The 23,757-nt window shown below is 38.6% G+C and overlaps 1 protein-coding gene and 1 long non-coding RNA gene across 3 annotated transcripts in view; one reads left to right on the top strand and one right to left on the bottom strand.

Annotated features, from left to right (window-relative positions):
- The window catches only part of PSD3 (pleckstrin and Sec7 domain containing 3), a 526,477-nt gene that overhangs the window by 159,195 nt on the left and 343,525 nt on the right, over window positions 1-23,757 (top strand). The gene's annotated exons all lie outside the window — the stretch shown is intronic.
- Window positions 5,964-23,757, bottom strand: part of LOC116558175 — a 29,316-nt gene continuing 11,522 nt past the window's right edge. The window contains exon 4 of the long non-coding RNA XR_004271891.1: window positions 5,964-6,089. This is a non-coding gene — a long non-coding RNA (uncharacterized LOC116558175). The remainder of the gene's footprint in view (window positions 6,090-23,757) is intronic.

Here is a 23,757-nt window from a genome sequence, read left to right as displayed (position 1 = left end):
AAAAACCCAAAAGGATAGGCTTTGCAGAGCTCCTAGAAAGATGCACATGGTGCTTCCTGGAGGATGGTGTATCCAGAGAGGGCATGGAACTCTCTGCCCCTTCCCACATGCCTTGCCTCATGCATCACTTTATCTATGTCCTTTGTAATAGCCTTTATCATAAGCTGGTAAACATAAGTGGTTCCCTGTGTTCTGTGAGCTGATTTAACAGATTAATCAAACCCAACAAGTAGGTTGTGGGAACCCTGATTTGTAGCCAGTCAGAAACACAGGTGAAACAATCTTCAGATTTAGATGAGCATCTGAAGGGAAGGGGCAGTCTTAGGGACTGAGCCCCCAACCTGGGGGACCTAATGCTATCTCCAGTTAGATAGTGTTGCAGTTGAATTGAATTAGGGGACACCCAAGTGTGGTGTCTTTTACAGAAGTTGCTTGCCTAGTTTGTGGAGAAAACATTTGGCACAGAAGTCTTCTGTGTAGACTGAGTGAGAGAATAGGAAAAGCACTTTGGGTTAGTTTACTCCTGTATTCTCAGAACGTCATTATTACAACTGAGAGCTTTAATCTCCACAGACTTGCTGCACCAGATGTAATTGAGGTCAAACTTTTTTCATGTGCTTATTAGCCATTTATGATTCATTTTGAAAGGTTTTCCTGTTTACAAGTTTTATATTGGAGAGCTAGTGTTTTATTGACTTGTAGAACTATTTGGGTGCCATTAGGATGTGGTAGAGTAAACGTGAGTCCTTGAGATGTTGCAGAATCCCTGAACAAACAGTTTTTTCATTGTGACGTACATGAACTGCCTCACCAAGTATGTTTTTAGCAGTCTTTCTTCATGGATCCTTGAATAAACTATCTAATCTTCAGTTTTATTTTTAGGTTAGAGGCATCGTTTCCCTTTTATAAAGCAGAAGTGACATACTGGCATTTTTAACTCATGTTTTACTTGGTGTAACCAATGTTTTATTTAAAAATTGAGCTAAATTTTAAAAGTTGGGAGATTTCATATAATTTCCAGACTTTAAGTTTCTTTTAATGAATTGCAGAAATGCAACACTGAGTGTGCATTAGCATTGACAAGAAATATTGCTGGTGCCCTCAGCACACAGGTGTTCGGCCACTGCGCTGTCTTCTGTGGTCTCATGCCTTGCCTGCCTTACTCATTTACATTATCTCCAGAAGCCTGTGGACATTAGGCTTATGGCCTCTGCATACATAGTGTATGACTTTATAGTTTTGCTCATGTGTTCCGGTTGTGAGTTTCATTATGTCACACTTTGCAACCCTGAGTAGCATCCAGAGATGGATTTACTATGAAGCCAATGCAGGAAGCTTTCCCAAGTCTTCAAGAAACCTGCCATTTTTTGGTTCTTTTTTTTTTTTAATTTTTAATTTAATTTAATTTAATTTTTTATTGCATTTTAGGTTTTGGGGTACATGCAAAGAACATGCAAGATTGTTGCATAGGTACACACGTGGCAGTGTGATTTGCTGCCTTCCTCCCCTTCACCTATATCTGGCATTTCTCCCCATGCTATCTCTCCCCAACTCCCCACCCCCCGCTGTCCCTCCTCTATTTTCTTGAAGAGGCTCCTCCCCACCCCCTCCCTAGTTGTATAGATTTCAGGACCCACAAAACCAGATCTGCCTCTGCCAGCATGAGGATCACCTATAGACCTTTCTAAAAATAATAAAGATTCTTAGGTTCTACCTAACTCAGGCCAGTGCAGTTAAAATCTGTGGACAAGGGTTGACCCAGGCATCTCTAAATTCTAAACAGCTCCTCTGGTGATCGTTATGATGCACATACAGCCTTGAGAACCATTATGTTTTAAAAGGTAATTTACTTGAGCTGTTTATAAACCATTTTAACACTAAAAGGATACATTTTGGAATCATTTAATACATTTAAACTGTAGTTTGATATATTTTACTGACATGCAGAGCTGAACTGCTTAGGAACCACTGCCAATTGAATTTTAATAGTGAGAAGATATTTCTGAAGTTGAAATATGTCAACAGGAAAATGCGATTTGATTGTAAAAAAAGTAGTTTGCATTTGTTTTTTCAAGAATTTCTGAAGAAGGTTTCTTGTATCTGTGAAACTTTTATTCCATTCAATTTCTGTTATGATAGAATTTATGTAAATATTTGCTTTTGAAAATATCGTAAGTATAGGTAGAATCACGTAGAGATTCTGGAGTCACTATAATGTATGGTAGTGTCACAAGGGAAAATAATATTACAGCCTGACACAGGTACCTGTATCGTATTGTTTGGAGAGGTTGAACGGTTGGGTGTATTTTTAATTATCATAGTAATTAAGGATGAGGGGCGGGTGGCTACTGACCTTTAATAGGTAGTGACCAGGGATGCTAGACAACTTTTAGTCCTGGGATGGTGTCACACCAGGAAGAACTATCTACAGGCTGCATGACCTTGAATGTCCTGTTGGACTTTCATGTAGGGGAAAAATATGATTCTAATTATCTGTCCTTAGGATATGTAAATAAAATGTTTTTTGCATGGTTTTAAATATCAGGGAGTTTTCTAGCACTATAACCACCATGTGAACCAAGAGAAGATTACACTTTGTTTTCTTTGCAAATTTACTAAAAATTGTTTGCCATTGCAAAGTATCATATCCAAGAAAGCAGTGCTCATGCTCTGGAGTCACCATTTCAGTACGCCTGTATCAGTCTACACTCGAATCTTGCTTTCAGCATGATTCTCCTTTCAGTACAAGCAAGTGTACTGACTAATTTGAGCACGTATGTAATGAAAATCATTTCAATTTTGTTTCCCCTTTGAGTTAATGGATTATTTTGAATTTTATATTTAGGCAGTTACATTGTTTATGGATTTCACTTTAGGATAATAGACAAGGAGGCATTGCAAAATGCTATGAAAAGGTAGTTTTGCCCTTAAGGAGTTGAGAGTTGCTATTTTAAAGCAATGGTTTTTGAGCATCAGAGCACATTAGATTGTTCTGTAGAAATTCTGAAAATGATTGTTGTGAAGCTGCCCTAGACATACTAATATAGTAGTTTTCTAGGAAGTTATAGAAACTTCATGAATATTTTTTACTTCATTGCGCACTTAGAAAATTGCACTCTTTGTATTGCACGGGGAAGTGAAGGAAAACAGTGGCCTCGGGCTACAGGTGATGGTTTCTGGGGATCCTGGCTGCCCCGGGCGTGCCCTGCCCCACCTTGCAAGCAGAGGATCTGCTACCACCTTTGATGCTTTCCATGCTTGTTAAAAATGCAGATTCTTGAAACTCACTTCAGTAATTGTGATTCTGTTTAACTCAGAAATCTAGTATTGAATGAGCTCCTCAGATGATTCAGATTCAGGTAGCTCTTGGATGGTACCTTGAGCAATCCGGTTCTCACAGTTCAGGGGCAATAACTGTGTCGTGTTAGAAAAAGAAAGAGAACAAGGAAAGGTTGGGCTCCTTTCTAAGGGTGTGTGAGGTAATGCTAAGAGATTTCTGAGATAAAACAGAGATCTGAAACTCCTTCCTGGCTGGCATTTCTCTGACAAGGAGCACAGTCACCTTGTTTGAAAGGACAGAACAAACATGGCTAGAAGAAGCTGAAGCCCAGAAAGAGATCCCCTGGCTTCTTTTGTCTGAGTTTAAACTCTGTGGGATAATATCCTAAGAAGCTGAGCATGTTTGCAGGTACATTATATATCCACTTTAGATATTCTTTGAAAATTGTGAAGATAGGGACTAATGCTAAAAAAATACAAGAGGCAAAACCCTTATCTGTAGAAAGGAGATTTAAGAAAATTGTAGAGACTGGTGAGTTTCAGGGTAGTCTTTAGCCAAGTTTTAGAGGATTATTAGAAATAGTAATGCTTTTACATTGTTGGTGGGAGTGTAAATTTAGTTCAACCATTGTGGAAGACAGTGTGGTGATTCCTCAAGGACCTAGAAATAGAAATTCCATTTGACCCAGCAATCCCATTACTGGGAATATATCCAAAGGATTATAAATCGTTCTATTATAAAGACACATGCACATGTATGTTCATTTTGGCACTGTTTACAATAGCAAAGACCTGGAACCAACCCAAATGCCCATCAATGATATACTGGACAAGGAAAATGTGGCACATATACACCATGGAATACTATGCAGCTGTAAAAAGCGATGAGGTCATGTTCTTTGTAGGGACATGGATGAATCTGGAAACCATCATTCTCAGCAAACTGACACAAGAACAGAAAATCAAACACCGCATGTTTTCACTCATAGGTGGGCCTTGAACAATGAGAACACATGGACACAAGGAGGGGAGCATCACACACTGGGGTCTATTGGGAGGGGATAGGGGAGGGACAGTGGTGGCTAGGGAGGTTGGGGAGGTATAACGGGGAGAAATGCCAGATATAGGTGACGGGGGGATGGAGTGAGCAAACCATATTGCCATGTATATACCTATGCAACAATCCTGCATGTTCTGCACACATACCCCAAAACCCAAAGTGCAATAAAATATAAATATAAATAAATAAATATATATATATATATATGTTTGTGTGTGTGTGTGTGTGTGTGTGTGTGTGTGTGTGTGTGTGTATATATATATTTTTTTTAATTACTGCAAGAGCAGATAGTTTTCTTGGGTCTGAACTGGCACTTGGGAATGATGGCTGAATAGTGGGAACCAGGGAAGGGGGAGGGTGCAGGTCCAGTGCCCTCCCTCCAGGTAGAAGACCAAAAGGGTGGGGTCAGAGGCCTTGAGAGTGGTGTCAGTTTGACAGGTTAGTGGAATTGAAAGCTGTGTCGCATGGCTGGAAACCCACACATTATTCACATTTTCTAAATGGATGTCATTGGAACACAGTTGGGGAAATGCTGACGTACTGGAAACAGTCCTGGGCAAAGAACCAAGGTTTTCATTTATTAATATGTCAGTTACCAGATGCCAGAAACTTCCTTCAGCACATTCCTGAAAGAATTTACTTTTTCAACATGCATTCAGTGAATACCTGCACTTGCTGGGCTAGAGAGAGAGAGATGAAGCATGCATCCTGACTGTGAAGTTTGGTTGGAGAATTAGACAAGTAATAAGATGATTCTAACACAGATGCCTGCTACAGTAGAGGTAAGAACAGAGGCCTTGGGAGGCTATGAATTTGTGCCTCAGCCAGGATGGAAAGAAGGCTTCTTGGAAGAGGTGACATCTGAGCAGAGTTTTTGTAGATAATTTAGAATGGGTGCTGCGAAGAAAGATATTTTGACAGTGGCAGAAGCACATATAAAGTTGTGTTGCTATGTAGGCCATGGCTTGGTCAGAGCAGCTGGTGTCAAGAGGGAGCAGTGAACTAGAAGACTTCAGCAGGCAGGGACTAGATTATGAATGGTCTAAAGCATGCTTTAAGAGTGTATTTTATTAATTTTTTTTTTAAAAAAATGGATTGATTCTCCACATTTGGGGTTTAGGAAATCAGTCAGAAAGCAATGTAGAGATTCTGGTTATGGAGAGGTGAGATTGGAGGTAGTAAACCTTGTTAGCAAGCACACATATATACATACACATGCCCTCCTGCCCACACCCACACACCAGTGGCTTAGAAAAAATAAAAGTTCTCCTCCATGAAAGAATTCAGTTAAATGATTCAGAGCTTGCATATTGCTTCCACAGTATCGCAGGTGCTGACTACTTTGGGCTAGTTGGTCTGCCATCCTCCCAGATTTTCTCATCTTCTGCTGTGGTTACTTGAACTCCACATTCCTGAGAGCAGGAATGCAGAGGGCAGGAATCACAAGGGCAAAGGGGTATGCACTAGCTGTAATATAAGGATATGGTACGTCCTTAATGTCCTTGATAAATTTTTGGAAACTGCAGCTTCAAACGAAACGTATAGGATGTGTAACAAAACCAATTTTCTTATCAAGATAACAAAACAGTGTTATTTGAGGACTTACTATAGGTCGATTTGCTTAAAGTCTTGGTTTCCAAGAACTAATCTACAATGTTAAGTGAGGACTTGCTTTTATTTTGAAGTAGTTGCCATGGAAGACTTCTAGTTAGAGTTTGTTGCCCCTATGTCATGCCATGATCACATTTACCTGTAAGAGAAAGGTTGAAAATATTTGTTCAATGGCCGTGTGCCCTGCTAAAAATGGAGGGGTTCTATCACTAAGGGAAGAAGAGGAATGGTTAGTGGGGTAAACCAACTGCATCTCTGCCTAAAAGTGGTACAGGAATGCAAGGGACACACAATGAAGACCTGAACTGAGGCACTGGAGATATGGAAGACGAGACATACTGCAGGGATTGCTGATACTGGTAACTGATTAGATACGGGAAGAAAGGAAGGTGAAGGGGTTGAGGGTGGTTTCTGCTTTGGGCAGGTGGATGGATGGGAGTGCCCTTCAACATGTAGTGGTTTGAGGGAGGAGCAGATTTTGGGATGAGGTGGAAGAATGCTGACATTTTGGCACATGTTGCATTGGAGATGCCCATGGCACATTGAGATGCAGATATTGAATAGGCTGGTGGGTATTCAGGTCTGGGCTAGGGGAAAGATATTTTATTTTATTTAAAAATAAATGTTAAAGGCTTCTCTCCCTCCTTTTCTGTTTTTTTTTATTTCCTCCAGCATTATTAAGATATAATTGGCAAATAAAAATTTTATATATCTATGGTGTACAACATTATATCTTTACACATATTCATTGCGATATGATTAAATCAAACTAACATAGTCTTTGCCTTATGTACTTTTTTGTGATGAGAACATTTAAGATCTACTCCTTTAGCAATTTTCAAATGTATAATACATTATTAATTATGGGCACCATGCTGTCTGACAGATCCCTAGAATTTATTCATCTCATCTAACTGAAATGAGATGAATAACCAACATCTTCTCTTCCTCCTCCCCTGCTGCAGCCCCTGGTAACCATCATTGTACTCTTTGCTATTATGAGCTCCACATTTTAAGATTCTGCATATACATAAGATCATTGCAGTATTTGTCATTCTGTACCTAACTTATTTCACTTAGTGCAATGTTCTCCAGGTTCATTTGTTTTGTCACAAATGATGGGACTTTCTGGTTTATTTTTAAGGTTGTATAGTATTCTGTTGTGTATATATATGCCACTTTTTTTTTCATCCATTCGTCAATCCATAGACACTGAGGTCAATTTCATATCTTAGCTCTTGTGAATAAAGCTGCAAAGAATTTGGGAATACACAGAAATGGGATTGCTGGATCATATGGTAGTTCTATTTTTACTTTTTAAAATGAACTTCCATACTTTTCCACCAACAGTGTACAGAGTCCCCCTTCTTCCTACATGCTTCCAGCATCTGGTACTTTATCTTTTTGATATTAGCCATTCTAACAGATTCAAGGTGATACCTTACTGTGGTTTTCATTTTCTTTTTCTGGATGATTACTGATGTTCAATATTTTAAAATTTATCTGTTGTCCATTTGTATGTCTTCCTTTGAGACATGTCTGTTGCAGTCCTTTGCCCATTTTTAAGTTGGTTTACTTGTTTTCTTGCTATTGAGTTGTTTGACAAATAAAATGTATACAAATTTATATTTTAGAGATTAATTGCTTATAAGATACATAGTTTGCCAAATATTTACCCAATTCTGTTGACTGTCTTTTCACCCTGATAATTGTTTCTTTTGCTGTGTGTTAGCTTTTTACTTTGATGCAATCCCAATTTTCTATTTTTCCTTTTGTTGCCTGTGTTTTTGGTGTTATATACAAAAAATCATTGCGTAGACCAATGTCAAGAAGCCTTTTTTCCTGTGTTTTATTCTAGTAATTTTATAATTTCAGGTCATACATTTAACTCTTTAATCCATTTGGAGTTGATTTTTGTATATATTGTGAAATAAGAGTTCAATTTCATTCTTCTGCATGTGGATATTCAGTTTTCCCAACACCATTCATTGATGTTCTTTCCCCATTGTGTGTTCTTGATACTTTTGTCAAAGATTAATTGACTGTAAATGTAAGGATTTATTTATGAGCTCTCTATTCTGTTCCATTGGTTTAGATTTTTTTTTTTCTAGTATCATGCTGTTTTGGTTACCATAGTTTCATAGTATATTTTACAGTTAAGTAATGTGGTGCCTCCAGCTTTTTTTGTTTTGTACCCAATTGCTTTGGTTATTTGGGTTCTTTTTTGGTTACATATGAATTTAAGAATTGATTTTCTATCTCGGCAAAAAAATGCCATTGGAATATTTATAAGCATTACATTGAATCTGTGGATTGCTTTGGGTAATAGGGACATTTTAACATTTTTTAAAATCTTTGAACATGGGTTATCTTTCCATTTATTTTTGTCACTTCAACTTTTTTCACTAGTGTTTTATAGTTTTCAGTGTACATTTCATTCATTTTGGTCAGATTTATTCTGAAGTGTTCTACTTTTTATAGGTACTATAAATGAGATTTTTTAAAAATATCTTTTTTGGATAGCTTCTTTTTATTGTATAGAATTGGTACTGGTTTTTGTATGTTGATTTTGTATCCTGCAACCTTACTAATTTATTAGTTTAACAATTTTTTGGTGGAATCTTTAGGATTTCTATACATAAAATCAATGTCAATTGCAAAAAAAAAAAAAAGGACCATTTACTTACTCCTTTTCAATTTGGTTGCCTTTTATTTCTTTTTCTTGCTTAATTACTCAGGCTAGGAATTCTAGTTCTATGTTGACAGAAGTGATGAGATTAGGCAGCCTGGCCTTGTTTCTTAAGAGTGTGATGTTAGCTCTGGGCTTGTCACATAGGGTCTTTATTATGCTGAGGTACGTTCCTTCTTTACCTAATTTGTTGAGAGTTTTTTTTTTTTTTTTTTTTTTTTTAAATCATGAAAGGGTCTTGAATTTTCTCAAATGTTGTTTATGAGTCCATTGAGATGATCTTATGATCCCTCATCTGGAAGGGAATGTGTGTGGGCTTGCTATTGGAGCCTTTGGGCAGGCTCATTCCTGGCTCCACTGGGGTTTGCTTAGAGCCTGGATTTTCAGGTTCAGGCCTGGAGCCTGGGTTTACTGTGGTGGGCCTGTATCATGTGTCTGCTGGGTTGGGCCTAGAGCCTGAGTTTGTGAGGATAGGCCTGGATCTGCAGGGGCCAGCCTGGTGCTAAGATGGGCTTGGTACCTAGACCCATAGGAATGGGCTAGGAGCCTGAGTTCACAGTGGATGGCCTGTCATTAGGGTGAGTTTAGAGCCTGATTCTATAGTGGTAATGGGTAGGGTCCTTAGTTTGTGGGACCATTTTGGTACCTGGGCCTGGATGGACAGCCTTGGAGCCTAGGTCCATGAAGTCCAGCCTGATGCTTAGACCCAAGGTTCACTAGGGGCAGGCCTAGATCCTGAGTCCACTGGCACTGGGTCCTGCCTGGAGACTGAGTCCCTAGGGATGGGCCTGGGTCCTGGGTTCGTGGCAGCTTATGTGGCCCCAGGGTCTGCTGGAGCAGGTCTGGACCCTGGGTTCTATAGAGCATGAGGACCCTGAGGCTGGCCTGGCTCCTGGGAGGCCTGCAAGGGCCAGACTGGCTTCTGGGTCTGTGGGTGCAGGTCTGAAGTCTTTGGCTGTTGGAGCTTAGAAGACATTTTAGAAGTGGATATGATTGCCCAGGAATCATGTGGAAAATGAAAAGAAATCAGAAGTTGGCATTCTAAAGAAAAAAAATTTGCAGAACAGGCTGGCAAAGTAAGAAATTTAGAAGTATCAACCAGAAATAGAGAAGGGAAATTTTAACAGAAGGATATTTGGAAAACAAAAGAGAGAGGATTTTCAAAAGGAGGCAGTAATTGCAGAGACATATCACAGATGAGTCCAGTCTGATAAAGACTGAAGCATCTAGCAATTTGGAGGTAATTGAATGCATTGAAATAGGAGAAGAAGGGAGTGTGTGTGTGTGTGTGCGTGTGTGTGTGTGTGTGTGTGTGTTTATAAAGTTGCAATTAAACCAAAAATTTATTTTATTTTTTTAATGATCATACTATTGTTGGAATTACTCAGGGTAGATGGTGGCTGTTTCCTAAGTATCTCTAGGAGTGTACTCTCTATCCTCTAGGTGCCTTGCCCTTCAGCAGCCCACTTGGGGCTTTGTCACTGTGACAGCATGGTAACTGTTTCTCGCAAACCAACATTTGGGGTGTATTTCCTGCTACATGAGAATGTTTTTTGGGAATAATAGGGTAGATATTTAATACAATGGCCATCACGAACGGGTTTGAAATTTGTGATGAAGCATTAGGGTTCCAGCTGTCACTGATCACCACTTCTCTGAACTTCAGCATCAGGCCACCAATGAGAATAAGGGTTCTGGTCAGAACTGAAGCAGCCCTGGTCAGATTGTGGAAACTAGGTGTGGTGAGTGTCTTCATTTCTTTTAGGAGAATCCTAGCCGTAAAGGTATGATACAGTCACAGGCACAAGATGATTTTGAGAAACAGACCGTCCTTTAATTTTAACCTAATTACAGATATCTAAAGTAAAGATTTCAAGGTTTTCCTTCAAAGAATATATATTTTTTTCCTTCTGAAAGCTTAGAAAGAAATGTTTAGAAAGTGCAAAGTTTTATTCGCGTTCAGTTGTGTTAATAGTTAGACAACACTGCCCCCTGGTGGAATGAACCTGCAACACTTTTTAGTAGCAGTTAAAATTGTGAAGTGCTGTTTGATGGTCCTGCCACCAGATTTCCTTCCCAGGGCCGTTAATACTCTTGTTCTTTCTGCTTAATTTAATCTGGAGGTTTGTCAAAGTGCCAGCTGTGTACAAATATGCCCTGTTATATCTTAATCTCACTATGATGTTATGAAATAAAGATCTGGGATTTTCATGGCAAAACTTCTCAGATGGACATTTTGGTAGGACCCTGAATACAAGATGCGTTAAAAATAAAATATGAAATCTGGTCTAGTGCGTTGATTTTTTTCCTCATGTATAAATTTTTCAAAAACTTCTGAAGAAATCATTCTTATTGGAGGCATAGTAATTGAAAGACTATTGTGAAAGATCCTACTTAACTTGGCTGTTTGTGAACCGATAGTTTTTGAGTTGTTGGATTTATTTTGCTATGTATTAAATTACGGTATAGGCTGATACAATGAGGAAGATATTTTTCTTAATTTTGGGGTTCAATCGTGAGTTCTCTTCTTCATTGTATTAATGTTGACTAGTGATGTGCATGGTGGGGGTGTAGGAGTAGGGTTGTGCGTGTGTGTATCTGTAAGTGTATGTCTATATTTATATATCTATGTCTATATATATCCCTGAAGTATGAATTGTAAAGAATTAAAATGCTGTTTGGAAAGTAAAAATAAAGATTTCATTTTCTGTTTTATCGGATCAAATAAGCAGAAGTGAACACTCATATCATTATTATACAACAGATACCCTGCTAGGAACTTTTCATATTACTTTTGGAGCCTCAGACAGATCTTCTGATACAGTTTCTTCCCTCACCCCTGTTTCATAGATGAGGTCAGTAGGAGTCACTGAGGCTCAGTAACTTAACCTCAGGTTACACAGTGAGGAAGTCACGGGTCTGGCGTGTCCAGTCAAGCACGACTTCAAGGCTGTCTCTCCACCGTATCCTACAGCTGTGCAGGGAGTTGGAGTGAAGTGTCACACGTCCCCAATTGATAGTGTGCTAACTTTCTTTGAAAGTAGGCTATACTTTTTGGCTTTGTTATCAATTGTTACTATGATATTGAATAAATTATTTAACTTCTTTGGCTTTCCTGTTGTTGTTTCAATCTTTAAACCAAAGTCTGTGTCTGTGTCTCCCAGTGATTTGGGGAAAGAGGAGGTGGTGCTGTAAGTTTTTGTTCCCACCCCCACTCAACCAAAAGCACTCTTTCTCTTATCTGTTTGTTTGATTGATTGATTGGTTGACATTGGCCACATTCTGTTGCCCGGAATGGAATGCAATGGTGTGATCATAGCTTGCTGTAGCCTGGAACTCCTGGGCTAATGCAATCCTCCGACCCCAGTCTCCTGAGTAGCTGGGACTAGAGGACTATACCACCATGCCTGGTTAACTTAATTTTTTTTTTTTTTCCTGTAGAGGCAGTGTCTTGCTGTGTTATCCAGCCTGGTCTGGCCTCGAACTTCTTTTATTTATTTTTTGGACTTCTACTGTCAGATACCATTTAAAGGCAAAATTTCTCTGCTAAAATAAAATAAAACAAAACAAAACTTAAACCACTAAACTATATGATTTTCCCCATCTGGCTGATCATTTCTTTATGGGTCTTGGCACACCACAACAGCTTTTCATATTTTTCCTTCGGAAGGGAAAGAAGATATGGCCTGGGGCTATCAGACTGTTCAGTGATAGTTCCTCTCCATTGGGAACATTTGGGTGCTGGTGACAGGACATTCAAGGTGGGGAGCAAACTCTTCATGGGGCAGTCCTCTGTGTCTCAGGATCCTGAAACATCTAAATTCCTTCTCTATTATAATTAGGCACCAGCCTGCCACTTTTTCCTTTCATTGCAACTTCCAGCAACCAAAGTTAAAGCCCCTACTTCCCAGCGGAGGGAAATTATAATGTCAGGAATATGATAGAATTAAAAACATGTAAAAATAAAGAAACATAAACTACAATTTTTGCTTACTTTCAACATTGTAGAATTAAAGAAAAAAAAATACAGGCTTGGCATGGTGGCTCGTGCCTGTAATCTCAGCATTTTGGGAGGCCAAGGTGGGCAGATCAGGAGTTTGAGACCAGCCTGGCCAACTTGGTGAAACTCCATCTGTACTAAAAATACAAAAATTAGCTGGACATGGTGGTGTGAGCCTATAATCCCAGCTACTCACTTGGGAGACTGAGGCAGGAGAATTACTTGAACCAGGAGGCGGAGGTTACAGTGAGCCAAGATCGTGCCACTGCAAGAAAAGAAAGAGAAAGAAAGGAAGGGAGGGAGGGAGGGAGAAAGGAGCCAAGAAGCAAGACCAACCGTTCATATATTGTAGCATCCAGTCAGAGTTTGTTCATTTGATAAGACAGTGGTGTTAATGGGGCCACAGTCAAACCTTAAGGGAGAGATAACCTTCATTTCTGTACATCAGGAGCTTTGCAAGCTATTTTACAGAAATAGTTTTGTTGATTTAAGGGAAGCCATAGCAAATAAATAGGGATGGCTCAATGCAATACCCAACTACACTAGGAAAAAGCAACTTGGAGTGTTAGCCCTTGCAATGCTAGATTGCTAAGTATCTGAAATGTAGTTCGTTTAGTTACCCTTGGAACAACTGTCATAGCAAAGTTCGAGTTAGTCTTGGTTAAAATGAATAGAATTAAATAAAGTAGATTGAGTCCCTGTTTTAATTTTCTAGAGACTGTGTGTGTGTGTATATGTGTGTGTGTGTGTGTGTGTGTGTGTGTGTGTTCCTAGAATTTGTCGGGAACTGAGATTTGTATAGTTTTGATTCTCATATTTAGATAGTTTTTAAAAGGGGAGGGCAGGAAATCGTGAAATTTAACTAATTTCTACAAATATTTGTGGAGTATTTGCTATGTACCCAAAACTGCTAGTCATTGCTTATAAGGAGATAATGAACTTACAAGCAAGACAGCATTCCTACAAGGAACCATTAAACAGAAGATGATATGTAATTAAGTGTGTACAAATCTCATGAACAGATGACTAATTTCATGCTAGATCCTGCACAGAGACAGACATATGCTTTCATAAGGAGACAGACTGAGATGATCCAGATCAGAACAGGAAGTCAGGGAGATGTGGTCATCCTATTATATGGAGAGGAGGGGAGAAGGAGCGCAGGGTGAGGGGGTAATCAGAGGCTCTTTACAGGTATGCTCATTTATTCTTTGCCTTGAAGTGTAAGTCATATTTGAATAGATGGAAAGCATGGGGAGAATATGGTTCTAGAAATAGGTGAGACTGAGTACAGGATGTTATGGAGGACAGTAGAATATTGACTCAGGTGGAGAAGTCAATTAAGATATGATCATGGAAGACTTTCAGTATTAGTCCAAAAAAATGGTCCTTTGAAGTGTAGGTTTTGAGAAGCCTTACTTAATTGCTTAATTTGGGTGACTGCCCTCTTTCTGGGGACCCTCCACTGTACCTTAAAGTTTGCCTGTATTGTTGAACCAGTCATTCGTTCTGTAAAGGCACAAATTTACAGATTTTTCCTTAGCTAACAGAGATGAAACTATATCTGGTTATCTTGATTAGTATTTGGCTATTTTTGAAATTCTATATTAATTTACCTGTTATTAATGCTGACATTAATCAGTTTACCTATATCTACCAATATACATATATTCTACAGATAGTTTGATTTTAACCATTTCATGTTTAAAACTTAAAATTTAGGATTTTGTGATATATTGCTCTCATTCTCGTGTGCCGAGTGCAAAAGATTATAAAAATTAAATCCAGTTTAGCAATACATTTAATAAATCCAACTTACTGAAAAAAGTGTAAATGAAAGGAAATTAAAATATCACAACTAGGTATCATTAATATTATTGTTGTTATTTGTTGTATTCAAGGGGTTGTTACTCTGTGGGTATAGTCATGTGCTGCTTCACATGGGTGTATGTTCTGAGAAATGGGTCATTAAGCAATTTTATGCTTGTGTGAATATCAGAGTGTACTTGCACAAACCTAGATTATATGATATATGGTATACACCTAGGCTATATGTTATGACCTATTGCTGTACCTAATTGTTGTACTCTAATCCTGTACAACATGTTACTGTTCTTAATACATGTACTTAATACTTAATTGTAATAGAATGCTAAGTATTTGTATGTCAAACATATCTAAACATAGAAAAGGTATAATAAAAATGCAATGTAAAAGATAAAAGGCCGGGTGCAGAGGTTCGTGCCTGTAGTCTAAGTACTTTGGGAGGCTGAGGTGGGAGGATCGCTATTGGCCAGGATTACAAAGACCAGCCTGCCCCATCTCTACAAAATAAAATAAGATAAAATAAAAAGACAAAAAAGTTGTACCATCGTATAGGGCATTTACCATGAATGGAGATTGCAGGACTGGAAGTTGCTCTGGATGAGTCAGTGAGTAAATGTGAAGGCCTAGGACATTACTGTCCACTGCTGTAGACTTTATAAACACTCAACACTTAGGCTACACTAAATTTATAAAATTTATTTTTCTCTCAAAAACAACCTTAGATTACTGTAACTATTTTACTCTGTAAACTTTTAACTTTTGAAAAATTTTGGACTATTTTGTAATGGCACTTGAAATACATGTACATGGTACAACTATACTAAAATATTTCTTTGAATGTCTTGAGTTAAAAGGAAAATTTATTAGGTGAGTTACAGCTGTGAGAGCTAATATGAGACCCTCTCAGGCAGGGTATCTTAACTTTAGGGGGTCTGGAGCACCCAGATATTTGATGCAAAATTTGTATAAATATTTAACTGATGTTTTTTGTCAGGAGAGGGTCTGTAGCTTTCTCAAGGATATCTTTCTTAAAGAGAACCCCTTTCCTGAGACTTGAAGAACAGAAAAATCAGTGTGTTATATTTTTTCCTGTTCCTTCAGATACAACTGTTACTCTAATTCAGTCACACTAACATGATGTTAACTATAACATAATCTCTTCTAAGTAGTTCAATTACTGATTATATAGTTATAATTGTTTTTGAAAGGTGTATCTCATGCTAGAAAGATCAAAGAGACCAATTTATACTTTATTTTTTCATTTTGAAAAAAGACATATTTACTGTAAATAGATCACTTACTTTAATCTTAATAAGTATGGGGAGTGGTGAAAATTATATTAGGTCTATATTCATGGATTATCTTATATATTAATATCATTCATTAAAAAATAATGAATACGTTTTAACTTCAGAACACTATGATAGGTATCTAGGATCTAGAAAATGTAAGATAAAAAGTAAGTTAGGGAAGACAGTGTATAATTATGAAAAAATAATAACACTTAGAAAAATATAAGCAATATATGTTTTGAGAATAAAAGGGGAGGGTGGGTGCAGTGGCTCACACCTGTAATCCCTGCACTTTGGGAGGCCAGGGAAGGTGGATCACCTGAGGTCAGGAGTTCAAAACCAGCCTGACCAACATGGTGAAACGCCGTGGCTAGTAAAAATACAAAAATTAGCCAGGCGTGGTAGCATGCACCTGTAGTCCCAGCTACCTGGGAGGCTGGGACAGGAGAATTGCTTGAACCTGGGAGGTGGAGGTTGTAGTGAGCTGAGATTGCACCACTGTACTCCAGCCTGGCCGACAGAGTGAGACTCTATCTAAAAAAAAAACCAAAGAAAAAGAAAAAAGAAAAGGAGAGGAGATGTCACTGAGAGTTGGTGAGGCACAGAGGGCTTTAATGAAAAGTGTGACTTGAGCTAAGGTTATGAAAGATGAGTAGGACATAGTTAGAGAGGAGGAAATAATTTAATGGCAAAAGTACAGAGATGACCATGTAACTTAGTAGGGATGCTAGTTGATCAGTGGAGAGGCAGCTTTTTGGAATGGTTAACAGCAGGGATTCTTAAAACACTCTGTGCCTCAGAACTTTAATTTGCAAAACTAGTACCTTTCTTGTAATTCTATGTGGTATGTGGCTGCTATATTTAAAAAGAAAAACCTAATACGCAGTGCCAGCAAGATAGTAGTAGGGAAATAAGATGGGGAGTTAGTAGCCAGATTGCAAAATTTCTTGAATGACAAGTTAAAGCAAAAGTTGGCAAACTATGGCCCTTGGGCTGAATCCTATTCCCCTCTTGTCTTTCTAAATCACATTTTATTGGAAAACAGCCTTGTGTTAATTTACTATTGTCCATGTTTTGGTTGCAATGGCAAAGCTGTGTGTTTGGGTAGAGACCTTATGACCCAGAAAGCTTAAGATATTTACTGTCTGGTACTTTACAGAAAAAATATGCTGACCTTGAGTAAGCAAATACAGCTCTAACAGAATTACAGATTTATTTAAAATTTTTATTTTGTTTTCTTATTTACTTCTAAGATACAATGGTAGTATAGGTATTGGGTACACATTCTCATTTCAAGAGGGAAAGATCAGCCAAAATAAAGGGGTGGTAGGCTCCACACAAGTCTGAAACCCAGCAGGGAAGACATTAAACCTTAAAGTTCTGACATAATCCTTGACTCCATGTCTTGTATCCTGGGCACACTGGTACAAGGGGTGATTCTCTGAAGCCTTAGGCAGCCCCATCTTCATGGCTTTCTTGGGCTCAGCCCATGTGGCTGCTGTCACAGTTGGAATGTGATGGCTGCAGCTTTTCTGAAGTTCAGAGTGCACACTATCAGTGGCTGTACCACCCTGGGGTCTGCAAGCTAGATCCCTTATGACTGGATTGGTGCCCTCCCTGAGACAATGAGTAGTTCTCACTCTGTTGGTTTATACAAGAGCTAGTTGTTTAAAAGAGCCCAGCACCTCCTTCTCTCTCTCTTGTTCCCCCTCTCACCTTGTGACATGCCTGCTCTCCCTTTGCCATGTACCATGAATAAAAGCTTCCTGGGGTCCTGACCAGAATAAATGCTGGTGCCATGCTTCCTGTATGGCCTGCAGAACTGTGAGCCAAATAAACCTCCTTTCTTTATAAATTACCCAGTCTCAGGTATTCCTTTATAGGAATGCAAAACAGAATACCACACTTCCCCATTGGGCCAAGCAGAAGTAGAGGGAGCCACATCACCTACCCCTCTCCCCGCCTTCTTGGACTAAGCTGAAGTGGCACCCTTTTTCCTGGGGAAACAGTACTTTGGCCACTCAGAGCACTCACACCTTTCCTGAGCCTAAGTTGGAGGAGTGCCGCATGTCCCTAAAACAGTGCCTTGGACCCCCAAAAAGGTCCTACATCCTAGTACCTAAGCCAAAACAGCACACTGCATCCTAGGGAAACTGCGTGAGCTGCACAGAACAGTCAAGCCCCCATGCCTTAGCTGAAGGAGCACATTGGTTCCTGGGAAATCAGTGCCCTGGCTGAGCTAAGCAGCTGTCCATCCCTGGGCTGAACTGATATAGTACCTCTTATCCCAGGGAAGCAGAGCAGTGGCTTAGCTGAGGTACCCTGCCCTATAGGCCAAACAACTCCTGTATCCAGCTCCTTGGAGCTGGTCTAGGCCCTAGAGTCTGAGCTGTTGGGACTCATCTGTTCTTGAGAATGGAATCATCACTGTGCTGTTCCCTGACCCCCACACTCTTGACCCCACCATGTTACAAATAAAAGCTATTACTTGCCATTCTCAGTACTTGCTGCCACTGCACCTGACCTCACAGAGGCTCAGATGCTGATGATCTCCACCAACCCAGGGGTCTAGAGTCACTAACACAAGGTGAATCATGTCCTGGGATCCGAGTTGCCATTTGGGTTAAGTTCCCAAATCGCAGACATACCTTGCTCCTTGAGCCCAAACCTTCAGAGTATCACTTCCTTGCAGTTGGATGAGTGCTTTACTGTATTCCCCAAGGGTAGAATCACAGCTACAACCTCGCCTCCTGAGCCACAGATCCTGGTTCTGGGGCAACTTACATCAAACCCATTCACAGACAGCAAGCTTGCACCCCATGATCCAGGTGTCATAGTAGGTTTGCAAGACTCTGAGCCTAGGACCCTGGTCCCACAGTCACTCAGTGCTGTTGCAGCCACTTGGAGGCCATGTCAGACCTGACATCAAGAGAAATCCTCTCACCTAAGTCTCCCCATTGTGGGGAAAATGAGAATAGGAGGACCCCCAAAGCTGTTGAGACTGAAGACATTAACAGCCTATGCCACTGCCACCACTGCTACAAACATCTACAGCATATGCCACCAAGGCACACACAGTTACTGCTGACATTAAATGCAGGTAAAGAGTCTGCACAGATACTATACTACTGCACCTATCTAGAAACAGTCACCACACTCTTTCTAACCAGCACGGTAAAACCCAACTGAAGGTGAAAATCTTTCTGTACAAAAGCCAGTCTATGTTAAGTTTGGAAGAGGGAGCTGTGCCATCAGAAAGCAACACCCAAATATCTACCACACAGACATCAACACAGGGAGACAAGGCATGAAAAGGCAAGGAAATATGACACCACTAAAGAAACATAATTATAACTCTCTAATAACAGACCTCAATGAAAAAGAATTCAATGACTTGCTGGAATATGAATTCAAAATAATAATTTTATAGTAACTCAGTGAAATTCAGAAAATAGAGACAGACAATTCAAAGTCAGGAAAACAATTCACCATATGAATGAGAAACTCAGCAAAGAGATCGAAATTATAAAAAAAATAAATAAAAATTCTGTATTTGAAGAATTCAGTGAATGAAATAAAAAAATACAACAGAGACCTTCAGTAGAAGACTTGATCAAGCAGAAGAATCTCTGAACTTAAGTTCACTTGAAATTATGATCTGAGGAAAAAAAGAAAAGTAAGAATGAAAAAAGTCAAGAAAGCTTATAAAACTTGTGGGACACCATTAAGTAAATAAATATTTATATTATGAGATTTGCAGAAGGAAAAAAGAAAAAGGCATAGAAACATATTTAATGAAATAATAACTGAAAACTTACCAAGTTTGGGGAGAGATATGGACATCTGGAGCCAGGAATCTCAAAAGTCCCCAAATAAATTCCACCCCCCCAAATTTTTTTTAAAATTTTCCTGAGGCACATTTATGTCAAATTGACAACAGTCAAGGACAAAGAGGAAGTTCTAAAAACAGCAAGAAAGGAGAGTCAAGTCACATGTAAAGGAATCTCCATTAGACTAATAGCAGATTATTCTGCAGAAACCTTACAGGCGAGAGGAGAATGAGCTGATATAGTCTAAGAGCTGTAAAATACTGCCAGTCAGGAATACTATGACCAGCAAAGCTATCCTTTAGAGATGAGGGAGAAATAAAGTATTTCCAAGACAAACAAAAACTGAGAGGATTCATTACCACTAGGCCAGTCTTACAAAAAATGCTCAAGGGAGTCCTGCATCTGGAAGTGAAAAGATGAAAATCACTATCATGAAAACAAGCAAAATTATAAAACTCATTAGTAAAGCAAATACACAAAGGCGAAAGAAAAAAGAATCAAGAATTATTACTACAGAAAACCACCAAACTGCAATGATAGAGGAAGAAGAGGAAGAAAGGAATGAAGAGAGGAAGAAAGGAAGGAAGGATATACAAACAACTTCAAAAACAATTAACAAAATGACAAGAGTATTTTCTCACCTATCAATAATACCCTTGAATGTCATTGAATTAAATTCTCTGCTTAAATTGATGAAAAACCATGACCCAGCTCTATGCTGCCTACAAGAGATTCACTTTACCTGTTGACTATTGAACAACAAGGTTTTGACATGTACAGGTCCACTTATATGCAGATATTTTAATCAATAAATATGTTATTTAGTTTTTTGGGAGATTTGCAATAATTTGAGAAAACTTACAAACCATGTAGATTAGAAATACTGAAAAAAAAAGTTATGACATGAATTTATAGAATATATGTAGCTATTAGTTTAATCATTTACTACCATGAAATAGACACAAATCTAATATAAAAAGTTAAAATTTATCAAAGCTTATATACACCAGACTGCACATAGTGCCATTTGCAGTCAGGAGAAATGTAAAGAATTATAAAGATGCAGTATTAAATCATAACTGCATAAAATTAAAACTGTAGTACCTACTGTACTATATAATAATTTTGAAGCCACCTGTTATTGCTGTTGCAGTGAGCTCAAGTGTTGCATCTGCTTAAAATGCTGTATGATGCTAATCAGCTCCATATGAGCAATTCCTCTGTCCAGTAAATTATGTATTGTATTAAAAAGTGATCTCTGTGGCAGTGCACACCTGTAGTCTCAGCTACTCGGGAGGCTGAGGTGGCATCCTTGAGCCCAGGATTTTGAGCTATGGTTGTGTTACTGCATTCCAGATTGAGTGACAGAGCAAGACCTTGTCTCTCTTAACCAAAAAAAAAAAAAAAAAAAAAAAATGGTCTCTTACAGTTCTCAGGTATTATTCATCATGTTTAATTCAATACTATAAACCTTGAATAACACCATGGTACCCATACAAAGTATCACTAGTGATGCTGGCAGTGCTCCCAAGAAGCAGGGAAAATTCATGATGTTACAAGAAGGGTGAATTGCTTGATATGTACCAGGCAGACTGAGGGTTTGAGGTCTGTAGCTGTGGTCACCTGCCATTTCAAGATAAAATAATCCAGCAATGTAAGTACTGTTGTAAGGGAAAAAAAGGAAATGAGTTGTCACTGCAGCTCTCAGTAGGCATATTGAACTTGAACTTTTTCATATTGAAAATGTAGCTGTTATGTGGATACAGGATACCTATAGAAAGGCATGCCTGTAGACTCTACAATGATTTAAGAAAAAGTGAAGTTAGGGTATGGCAACTTAAAGCAAAAGGAAGGTGTTGGATCTAAACTTGGAGGATGTAATGCCAGCAAAAGATGGTTTGATAATTTTAGAAAGAGGTTTGCCTTAAAAAAGGTCAAGATACCAGGAGAAGCAGCAGACAGCCAAGAAGCAATAGACCAGTTCCCAGACACCATTAAGGAAATTATTGAGAAGAATGGATATCTGCCTGGCAGGTTTTTTTTGTTGTTGTTTCCTTGTAGAAAAAAATGCCCTATTCTGGTAAACAGTTCCACAAAGGACATTGATTAATAAGAAAGGAAAGGGGGCACCAGGATTTAAGGAAGGAAGGGATAGGCCAACTGTACTGTTTTGTGCACATACAGTTGGATTTATGATGAGGACTGCCCTTGTCTATAAATTTCTAACCCCTGAGCCTTGAATAGAAAAGATAAACACAGATACCAGTCTTTGGATTGTATAACAAGAAGGCCTGGACAACAAGAACTCTCCAGCACTGGATTGGTTCCATCAATGTTTTCCTAAAGTCAGGAAGTACCTTGCCAGTAAGGGACTGCCTTTTCAAGTTCTTTGGATATTGGACAATACCCTTAGCTACCCAGAACCCTGTGAGTTCAACAGTGAAGGCATCAAAGTCATCTGCTTGCCCCCAAACACAGTATCTCTAATTCAGCCTCTATAGCAGGGGTTCATAAGGACGAGTAAGGCTCATTACACACAGTGTTTTATGGAAAGAATTGTCAGTGCTATGGAAGAGAACCCTGAAAGAATATAATGAAAGTCTGGAGGAATTGCATCATTGAAGATTCCATTGTTAAAGGAAAAGCTATGAAAGCCATGAAGCCTGAAACAATGAGTTCTTGCTGGAGAAAACTTTATCCAGATGTTGTGCCTGACTTCACAGGATTTACAATAGAGCCAGTCAAGGAAATCATGATAAGAGATTGTAGATACGGGAAAAAAGTTGTGGGAGGTGCTGAGGAAGGATTTCAAGATATGGATATCAGAGAAATTCAAGAGCAAATATGTGTCACACCAGAAAAATTAACAGCAGATGAATTGCTGGAGATGAGTGCTTCAAAATTAGTGCCAGATAATGAGGGAGAAGACGTGGAAGAAGCAGTTCTAGAAAACAAATTGACATGAGACAATCTGGCAGAAGAATTCCATTGATTCAAGACTGTTTTTTGACTTCTTTTATGGCATGGACCCTTCTATCATATGGGCACTGAAACTAAAGCAGACAGTGGAAGAAAGATTGGTACTGTATAGAAACATTTTTGTAGAAAAAAAAAGTTAAAAAGTCAGACAGAAACGATGATGTATTTTTGTGAATTTACACTGAATATGCCTGCCTGTCTTGCTTCCTGTTCTTCTTCGTTTTCTGCCTCTCGCATCCTTCAGATAAGAACAGCAACTCCTTTCTCCTCCTCTTCAACTTATTCAATGAGAAATTGAGGATGAAGACATTTATGATGATTCATTTCCACTTAATGAATCGTAAATATATTTTCTCTTCTTTATAATTTTCTTTTATAATTTTTTGTCTAGTTTATTTTATTATAAAAATAAAGCCTATACTACACACAACATACAAAATATGTGTCAGTCCCTATTTATGTCATCAGTAAGACTTCTTGTCAATACTACGCTTATTGGTAGCTAAGTTTTTGGAGATTCAGAAGTTATGTGGATTTTCTACTGCCTAGGGGTGGTGGTCAATGTCCCTAAGTCTCATCTATTCAAAGGTCAACTGTAGACTGAATGTGGAAGTATGGAAAAAGACATCCCATGCAAACAAAACCCAAATGTGAGTAGATGTAGCCATTTTTATATTGGATAAAACAGACTTTAAGTAAACAAATGTAAAAAGAGACAACGAAGGTCATTATACTGTGATAACGGGATCAATTCAGAAAGCAGATATAACAGTTATAAACATATATGTACTTAACCCTGGAGCACCTAGATATTCAAAGCAAATATTACTAGATTTAAAGGGAGAAATAGACTCTAGTACAATAATAATTGGGTGCTTAACACCCCTCTAAGCATCAGATAGATCATCTAGACAGAAAATAAAGAATCATTGGATTTAAACTACACTTTAATCAAACTCTCAGCAAGTTAGGTAAGAGGGAACATACACAGTCAAAGTCATATATGAGAAAACCATAGCCAACATTATACTGAACTGGGGAACTGGGGAAAGTTGCAAAGTTTTTCTTTAGGTCTGGAACAAGACAAGAATGACCCCTTTTTTCAATAGCGCTAGAAATTTTAGCCAGAGAAATTGGGCAAGAGAAAGAAATTAATGGCATCCAAATTGAAAAGGAAGAAGTCAAATAGT

The sequence above is a fragment of the Sapajus apella genome, unplaced genomic scaffold (genome assembly GCF_009761245.1).
Source record: "Sapajus apella isolate SASKATOON/1434 unplaced genomic scaffold, GSC_monkey_1.0 scaffold21, whole genome shotgun sequence".
Classification (NCBI taxonomy): Eukaryota; Metazoa; Chordata; class Mammalia; order Primates; family Cebidae; genus Sapajus; species Sapajus apella.
This window is presented reverse-complemented; position numbering and strand designations above follow the sequence as displayed.